This window comes from Octopus bimaculoides, chromosome 5 (assembly GCF_001194135.2).
Source record: "Octopus bimaculoides isolate UCB-OBI-ISO-001 chromosome 5, ASM119413v2, whole genome shotgun sequence".
NCBI classification, from domain to species: domain Eukaryota; kingdom Metazoa; phylum Mollusca; class Cephalopoda; order Octopoda; family Octopodidae; genus Octopus; species Octopus bimaculoides.
This window is the reverse complement of record NC_068985.1, coordinates 24,886,567-24,896,235: the sequence shown is the minus strand read 5'-3', so window position 1 is coordinate 24,896,235 and position 9,669 is coordinate 24,886,567. Positions and strand designations below refer to the sequence as shown.

Here is a 9,669-nt window from a genome sequence, read left to right as displayed (position 1 = left end):
TGTGTGTGTGTGTGTGTGTGTATGTATGTATGTCTCTCGTTTATATCGTTGGCGATTTTTTTTCTTCCTCCGTCTTCCCTTCTTTGGACTTTCCTATATTTCCGACGAAGAGCTCCGCTCGGAACGTCAAATTCTCTTTCCTTCCTTTCCTGAGCATCCAGTAACACAATATCTGTATCACATCCTTGCGTTGTTGTTTTTTTTTTGTCGTTTTTCTTGTTTGAATTCACTATGTCTATATATATATATATATGTATGTTTGTGTGTGTATATATGTATGTTTGTATGTGTGTGTATATATGTAATTGTGTGTTTATGTGTGTCTGTTCTACTCCACACCTTTTGACAACCAGTGTTTGCTTACGTCCCTGTAACTTAGCAGTTAAAAAAGAAAAAAAGGGACTAAATAAATCAGAAGCAGACTTATTAATTTAATCAAGGTGGTGCCCCAGTATGGCCATAGTCCAATGACAGAAATAAATAAAAGATAGAAAAATAGTAATTCATACTCTGTCATACTCTATATATAAATAATAAAAAAAAAATACAGTACTGTACTGTTTCTACTTTGCGGGTTTTCACCTATCATGGGGCATTTTGGAATGTAACTCCCACGATAGTCAAGGGATTACTGTATCTGTTTTTGTGTCTTTCCCTCCCCAACTGCTTGAAAACTGGTGTTTGCTCCTTTACATCCCTGTAACTTAGTGGTTTTGCAAAAAGAAACTAATAGAAAAAGAACCAAACTTAAAGAGCAAAAATTCAAAAAATGGAACTGGACATAATCTATTTGACGCGGTGATCCAGCATGGCCATAGTTCAGTGACTGAAATAAGTAAAAAATGAAAGAAAAGAAAAAAAGATGTGCATTCTCTGTAACGTTTTCCTTATTCCTTAATTTCAAATTCAAACTTTTAATCCCACCAAGTATTGTAAAGAAATGATTATCTCCCTTGTTTTAGCTGTCTGCCAGAACCCACCATGTGATTAGTGAGTGAGTCTCATAATGATGTTCATTAATTGTCTTTAGTCAATGCAGACCAATGCAGTATTCTCTCCTTGGAGATGATCCTTTCCTTTTTCATATTTATTTATTATTTTGTCTCTAATAAACCTGAAATACTAAATGAAAAATGAATCAAAAACTATAGAAATAGAAATTAAACTTGTTAAGTGTTTAGCTTAAAAAAAACAAACAAAAAAGCCTGATCATGAACTGAGCAGTTTTAGTTTATTGAAATTAAATTATTGAACATACTACTTTCTAATTCTTCAATCTTATGATTAGATTTTATAACGTCTTTTTTTATTTATATAGAAGATATGGTATTTACCATTGTGCACTCTCACATAAAATGCATCCCTATTTTCCAAGTATATTTTATGGAAAAATGCAAATTTAGTGTTTCATCATGCATTTATTAGAATATATTTTAACCGTACAGTATTCAAATCAGCCATATTTGGCCCAAATATTCTACTTGCTTTATGTTCAAACCAGCCAGATCTAGCCTCTCACACCTACCCTACAATATCAGTCTAAAAATAAACAACCACATCATTGAAATCTTGAGGCTGTGAGACAATGCATGATTAATTCAAAACAATGTGAATTAATAAACATTACATTTGATAGAGTAATTTGAATGCTAAGGGTTAAAGTGGGCTTTTGTGGGTGGAGAAATATGTTTCTGTGCATGTATTCTCTTTTACTCTTTTACTTGTTTCAGTCATTTGACTGCGGCCATGCTGGAGCACCACCTTTAGTCGAGCAAATCGACCCCAGGACTTATTCTTTGGATGCCTAGTACTTATTCTATTGGTCTCTTTTGCCGAACCGCTAAGTTACGGGGACCTAAATACGCCAGCATCAGTTGTCAAGCGATGTTGGGGACACACAGACACACAAACATACATACATACATATATATATATACATATATATATATATATACACGACGGGCTTCTTTCAGTTTCTGTCTACCAAATCTACTCACAAGGCTTTGGTTGGCCCGAGGCTATAGTAGAAGACACTTGCCCAAGGTGTCACGCAGTGGGAATGAACCCGGAACCATGTGGTTGGTAAGCAAGCTACTTACCACACAGCCACTCCTGTACCTACAATATTATGAATCCATTAATCAATCAGCTATAAACTTTCTTATATGAGTACAATTTTTCAGTTTTATCTTCTTTGATTAAGCACGAAGCCAAATTTTTGCTGGAGTGGGATTTAGTTGACAATCTACTCTAGTATTTTCATCATCATCATCATCATTGTAATGTTCACTTTTCCATTCTAGCCTATAGGGTAGAATAGATACCAAATAACCTGGAAATGTTTCTGCTGGTCTGGCATCTACAGCCAATCACAGAGAGATTTCTCATTTGCTTCACTGTATGAATGAAACTTGAGCTCATACCAGCTGTCACTCTGTTTGTAGAGATAGAAGTAATTTATATTACACATCTCTTACTGTATAATGCTGGCAATAAATAAATAGTTCTTAGTGTTTCATACAGATTCTGTGGCATTAAGTGGTTCAATATCTTCCTATAGATAGACTATCATACCTAGAAAGAGCTAGTAGTTGTCTTTCCCAGAGACCAAGCAAAACATCTGTTGCTGATGTTTAAACATTATCCATTACATGCTTACAAGTCTCTACATGGTCACCTGACTTATTAGAAATAGCAACCAAAACTCTTTCAGTTCAAACCCTACTGCAGTGGTTCTCATTTTTTTTTTCACCTATAGACCCCTTTTTACTCTAGAACTCCATTTCCAATTAATGCTTAAAAACTAGTTTAATAGAAAGTTCTTTCAAACTTCATGTTTTGTTTTTCACACATTAACTGTTGTAAGTTCAACTACGTAAAATGTTAGAGAAAGAAATCTAATTGTTTCTTGCAAAAATACATCTGAGCAAAAGTTTTCATGGACTCATAAAACAGTATTACTATTTTTACTCTCTTTTACTTGTTTCAGTCATTTGACTGCGGCCATGCTGGAGCACCACCTTTAGTTGAGCAGATTGACCCTAGGACTTATTCTCTGTAAGCCTAGTACTTATTCTATCGGTCTCTTTTTCTGAACAGCTAAGTTACAGGGACGTAAACACACCACCATCGGTTGTCAAGCGATGTTGGTTGGGACAGACACACACACACACACATATATATATATATATATATATATACATATATATGACAGACTTCTTTCAGTTTCCGTCTACCAATTCCACTCACAAGCTTTGGTCGGCCCAAGGCTATAGTAGAAGACACATTCCCAAGGTGTGGTGTCACGCAATGGAATGAACCTGGAACCATATGGCTGGTAAGCAAGCTACTTACCACACAGCCACTCCTGTGAACCCAATTTGGTATTTTGCTTGTACGGACCCTCGAAAGTCTTATGTGGACCCCAGTTAAGATCCACTGCTCTACAGCTTTTTTTTTTTTTTTGTAAAAAAAGAAGAGGAAAACATTGGATAATATGATCCTAAACATCCCCCCAAAAAGATGGTATGGTTGCGGCTGGAGTATTTGGTCTCTCAACTAAGGCTTGCTAAACAATAACAATACAGCAGCAACATAATCTATTAGATGATAGGTAGTTGTATGCTTTATTCACTCAATCACTTTCCATCTATGTCTACTGATGGGTACGAGACATTTCGGCATAGCTGTTTTGGCACCACTATGTATTTGGTTTTGTTGATTCAACACTGACTTATTCCACATCAGATTCTTTGATTCTTCTCTCTTCATCTTTCTCTCCTCTCCACATTCTCTCTGTCAGCAGCTGGTTATGTCTGTATGTATGTATGTGTGTGTGTGTGTGTGTGTGTGTGTGTGTATATATATATATATACACACACACACACACACACACACACACGCATATATTCTTTTACTTGTTTCAGTCAATTTGACTGTGGCCATCCTGGAGCATCACTTTTAGTCGAACAACTTGACCCCAGGACATATTCTTTGTAGGCCTAGTACTTATTCTATTGGTCCCTTTTCCGAACTCCTATATATATATATGTGTGTGTGTGTGTGTGTGTGTGAGTGTGAGAAAGAGAGAGAGAGAGTGTAATGTCTCTCTTTGTCTTCTTCTCTCACTAACACGTGTACATTAAGGTGGTGAGCTGGCAGAAATGTTAGCACGCCGGGCAAAATGCTTGGCAGTATTTTGTCTGTCTTTACGTTCTGAGTTCAAATTCTGCTGGGGTCGACTTTGCCTTTCATCCTTTCGGGGTCGATAAATTAAGTACCAGTTACGCATTGGGGTCCATGTAATTGACTTAATCCTTTTGTCTGTCCTTGTTTGTCCCCTCTATGGTTAGCCCCATGTGGGCAGTAAAGAAATAAGAAACGTTAGCACGCCGGGCAAAATGCTTAGCGGTATTTCGTCTGTCTTTATATTCTGAGTTCAAATTCCGCCAAAGTCAACTTTGCCTTTCATCCTTTCAGCGTTGATAAATTAAGTACCAGTTGCATACTGGGGATCGATCTAATTGACTGGCTCCCTCCCCCAAAATTTCGGGCCTTGTGCATAGAGTAGAAAAGAACGTGTTTATATTTTTGTGCATGTGTATGTGTGTGTAAGCTACCAGTGCCAAAACTTACTATCACTATAACCATGCCATATTGTCAGCATATAAACAACCACACTCAAATGTCTTGTTCTGATAACAGATATTATTTTAAAAATCTGATAACAGAGATATTATTTTAAAAAACAAAAATATGCCATGATTTTCTAACCTCTTAACCATAGCAAATATGCTGTGCATATATAATAATATACTAAATGTCACATATATGTATTTTTATATCTTGCAGAATGCCTAGCAACCTTTTGTGGAACCCTAGGGTTCGAAGAAATCTTGACTGGAAAATACTGATTTAGCCCCTGGTCAGCCTTGGCTCATTAGACCTATTGATCAAAGGTATTTTAGCCCTTTCTATCTTTTATTCAGACATTGTATCAAGGATTATATTTTCTGTTTTTGTTTTTTTTAAAGATGGAAGGTTGTGGTTTGAGGGAAGCTTAACTACTATTTGTAGATATTTCCTGCAGTGATAAATGCAGTGCATGTGTGTGCATGTTGTGTGTGTGCGTGCATGTTGTATGTGTATATGTTCGTGTATTTGTGTGTGTGTATGTTAGTATACATTCCAAACACCAGTTTAACAACAATAATATAGTCATTTTATGAATCTTTTCATTATTTTCAAGATTAATTGAAACAACGACTGTGTACTTCAACAAATATGATAACAAAAGGGTTAATTAGAGCAGGAGGAAAAAAAAAAACATCAAGTCTTTTAACCCTTTAGCATTCAAACTGACACTTATGTAATTACACATTTGGTAGTGTTTATCTTAATGAAACAGTTGTTGAATGCAATTTAGTCCTTTAGCTTTTAAACCGGCCATATCAAGCCCAAATATTCTACATGTTTTAAGTTGAACCTGGCCAGATCCAGCCATTCACATCTGCCTAAATATGTCATTCTTAAAATAATCATATCTTCAAAATCTTAAAGCTACAAGACAATATATGATCAGTTTTTAAAAATGTGAATAAATAAGCTTTGTATTTGATAAATTAACCTGAATGCTAAAGCGGGTTAGACACGTAAATAATTGAAACATGAGCAGAACATTGCCAGTTAAAACTTGACCACAGTGAATGAATTAATGAATGTATAATCAAATTTGTATTTGATTTAACTGAATTCAGGATAAATTTAAAAACCGTTTTTTAATGAGTGATTTTAAAAAGAAATTCTAAAAATACATGACGATATTATTAATATATCTGAGTATTTTGTAAGAATATTAACCAAACTTTCAGTTTCAATGTATACTGTAAAAATGGATTGGCATTAGGAAGGGCATCCAGCTGTAGAAACAATGCCAAAACAGACAGTGGAACTTGGTGCAGTCCATTCGCTTGCCAGCTCCTGTCAAACTGTCCAATCCATGCCAGCATGGAAAACAGATGTTAAATTTAAATGTGTACATTTAGATGTATGACTAATACTTTATGAGTTAGCGCTCCACATAGATTATCATTATCCAGTCAGTTTCCAGTACAGTGGTTAGTCTACGACTATACTTAGCAGTGTTACTTTACTAGTTATGATCTACAAAACATCTATAATGGAAAATTAAGATTGACATCAGTATAAATATTTTAGTTCCTATGTATATGTTTCATTAGATCTCTGTAACAGAATGCTATAAAGTGTTACTCTGATGACCCATTGTGGTCAAGTATCCAAATGCACTTGGAGCATCCAAATGCTGAGCTCTAAATAACTGCATTGGCGAAACATATGTAGTAATTAAAATTTTTGTACTAGTGTTTATCTTAATTTTCTAACAAACACGCTTGCACATGAACACACACACACACACGTGAACACACCCACACACACACACTATACTTATGTAGTGTATGCAAATTAGAAGTATTTTTAATTGAGTCATGCAACTAGAGCATAAAATTATTAATTGAAACATATGAGTGACTCAGTGGTGAGTCATGTCACTGAAAGAAGTAAAAGGAAAAAGAAAGTTTAAATTTCCAAGTCATTGCTGGTAGAACAAACTTATAAGAGACATTCCATGCATGACTATCCCTGTCTGTATTTTTGTATATCTAGGACTATATGTCACACGCAGACACACAATGTACATTATCTAGGAAGTTGCTGTTTCCTTCTCTCTTTTTTTTTTATGAATAAATTTACATATGGCTGCTAATTTTTGGAGAATTGGTGACTGTGTAGAGACTCCCACATTGGCTCATGGGGGAAATTGTATTGTTAAATCTTGAGACTGAATGAGTACATTACAGGTCTGGCTGTGTGATAAGAAGCTTGCTTTCCAACCGCATGGTTCCGGGCTCAGTCCTACTGTGTGGCACCTTGGGCAAGTGTCTTCTTCTATAGCCTCAGACCGACCAAAGCCTTGTGAGTGGATTTGGTAGATGGAAAGTGTGTATATGGAAACTGTGTGTGTATATATATATATATATATACACACACACTGAGACCCCCTTCAATCATGACTTACATGGGATTGCACCTAGAAAGTTACCCTCCGAGGTACAAGTCCGGGCAAGGTTGTTTATGGAAGACCAGCAGTCACCCATGCATACCGGCCTCCTCTCTCCACGCCACTGGTGTTATCCAAGGGAAAGGCAACTCATTTCTACAGCTGAGTGAACTGGAGCCACGTGGAATAAAGTGTCTTGCTCATGAACACAACACGCAACCCGGTCCGGGAATCGAACTCACAACCTCACGACCGTAAGCTCGACGCCCTAACCACTGAGCCATGCGCCTTCACTAAATATATATATATATATATATACACTCGCACACATGCGTATAAGAAGGGATGACCACTAAGTTGACATCCGATATGCTAGAAAAAGATCATCTACAATCTAACCACAAAGAAAAAAATGTTCTCCAGAAAAAATTCAGCAAAACACCAGAACAATTTTTTCTGGAGAACATTCTTTTCTTCGTGGTTAGATCGTAGATGATCTTTTTCTAGCATATCAGATGTCCACTTAGTGGTCATCCCTTCTTATATGCATGTAATACAATTTTTCTGAATTTTTTTATATGCTAGGTCACTGGTTTTAAATTGATGTTAATTAAATTGATGTTAATTCAATTTATCACCCTCAGTATATAAATATATATATATATATATTTATGTATGTGTGTCTGTGTGCCTGTATTTGTCCCTCCACTATTGCTTGACAGCTGATGTTGATATGTTTATATCCCCATAACTTAACAGTTTGGCTAAAGAGACCGAAAGAATAAGTACTTGGCTTACAAAGAATAAGTCCTGGGGTCAATTCTGTTGACTTAAACCATTTAGGGTTGTGCTCCAGCATGGTTGCAGTGAAATTACTGAAACAAGTAAAAAAACGAAAGAAAAGCTGTTGCAATAACTAAAAATTGTTGTCATCAGTCAGACACACTTAACCCTATTTTAACAGACTTGTAGCATGGTGACAATGAATCACATGCTTGATCATGAGCCACAGATTAAGCATGTTAATTATGTAATATTTGAATTAAGCCAGTAATAGTACACATTCTGTTTATAAATTGTTTGGCAGTGTTTGTCCTGTAAGTGTAATAATCAGATGTACCCTGTATACTGATGAATGAGAGTAAGCATATTTTTCATCTAATTAGGTATTTTGCTTAAGGTTTCATTTTTGGCAGTTTGGTAGTAATTATAATCAAGGACATAATAGGCATAGTTATAATCAATGCAGATAAATCAAGATTGGCAGTGATGAGGCCTTCATTCTTGATCAGCTAAAAGTAGTAGGCAAATTGCTCTCAAATCACACCTTACTGACTACAAAAAATATGAAAAATAAATAAAAAAGCATGAAAATGAAATTTGGTACGAGGCAGGCAATTCCAGGGAAAGGGGTTATTCGATCGTGTTGACTGGTCTTCGGCTGGTACACTGGTACTTTAATTGAATTTGAAACGATGTGATGCAAAGTTGGTCTTGGTAGGATTTGAACTCAGAACATAAAGCCATAAAAAATACTGCTAAGCATTTTGTCCAGCATGCTAATGATTCTACCAGCTAGACACATAGGATTATGTAGTCCAGGTTCCACAATATCTAACAGATGTGATGGTCATGGTTGGAATGCTTTTGATTATAATTCTATTCAATCCATGTGGACTTAGGGTTATCAAGTGAAAATAACTGGAGATTTATTGGTGACCCAGCACAGAGGATAAGCATTTGACTGTTTTGTTTTTTATTACCAAATTTCTGTTGAAATCCACTGCTTTTGTTTTAATTAATTTTAAAAGGAATGAAGAACTTAGCAACGTTAAGATCACCAGCATTCTCTCACACACACGCACCTTCGTTTTGGGATCACTACTTCTTTGTTATCTCCCCTTTTTCTTAGCTCTCCTGTGTGATCCTTATCTGGCATTCGCCATGATAGATCGCTGACCACTACATTTATATTTTTTTATCTCTCCTTGTTTCTCTCCTTGTTTCTTTCTGTGTTCCTTTCAGTTGAAGAGCAAAGGCTCGAAACGTTAAAGACTTTCTCTATTCCCGAGCGTTATACTAATACATCCATTTGTTGTTTACACCACCTGTCTTCGTCTGTTGTTTTTTTCGTAAATTCTCCTATATCATTATTAAGCTGGGGTTTGGAACATAAATGAACATGAAATTTTGGTGGGAGGTTTAAATTTAGATCTCTTTGAAATAGGAAGCCTGTACCATAGAAGCAGGAGTAACCTCTGGTGGGTTGTTATCAAAAGGATAAATGCCTGGAGCATCAAGAAGCTAATTAAAGATAAGTGTTATGGGGAAAAAGGATATTAACCAGTTGCTAATGTTTTTTTTAATTTTTGGCAAGCATGATGAGGGAGGTAATTCTGGACATGTTTCAGTATTATTCTGGTCTCATTGGCAAAACAAACTTCCTCATAATTCCCAAAGTGGTAGTGAATGAATTCCTACGTAAAGGTTACAAATGTATGAAATCATTAAGTTTGTATTTGTTTTGCAAGATTTCTGATGTGAAATCGTGTATTGAAACAGATATTATTTTTGGGGAGGGTCACTTTCCT

At 35.8% G+C, this 9,669-nt stretch overlaps 1 protein-coding gene across 4 annotated transcripts in view; it reads left to right on the top strand.

Annotated features, from left to right (window-relative positions):
• Positions 1-9,669, top strand: part of LOC106870742 (arf-GAP with Rho-GAP domain, ANK repeat and PH domain-containing protein 1) — a 303,403-nt gene that overhangs the window by 79,556 nt on the left and 214,178 nt on the right. For all 4 annotated transcript variants that reach the window (XM_052968221.1, XM_052968222.1, XM_052968223.1 and 1 more), the window contains exon 2: positions 4,852-4,958. The gene's annotated coding sequence lies outside the window, so the exon portion shown is untranslated. The remainder of the gene's footprint in view (positions 1-4,851; positions 4,959-9,669) is intronic.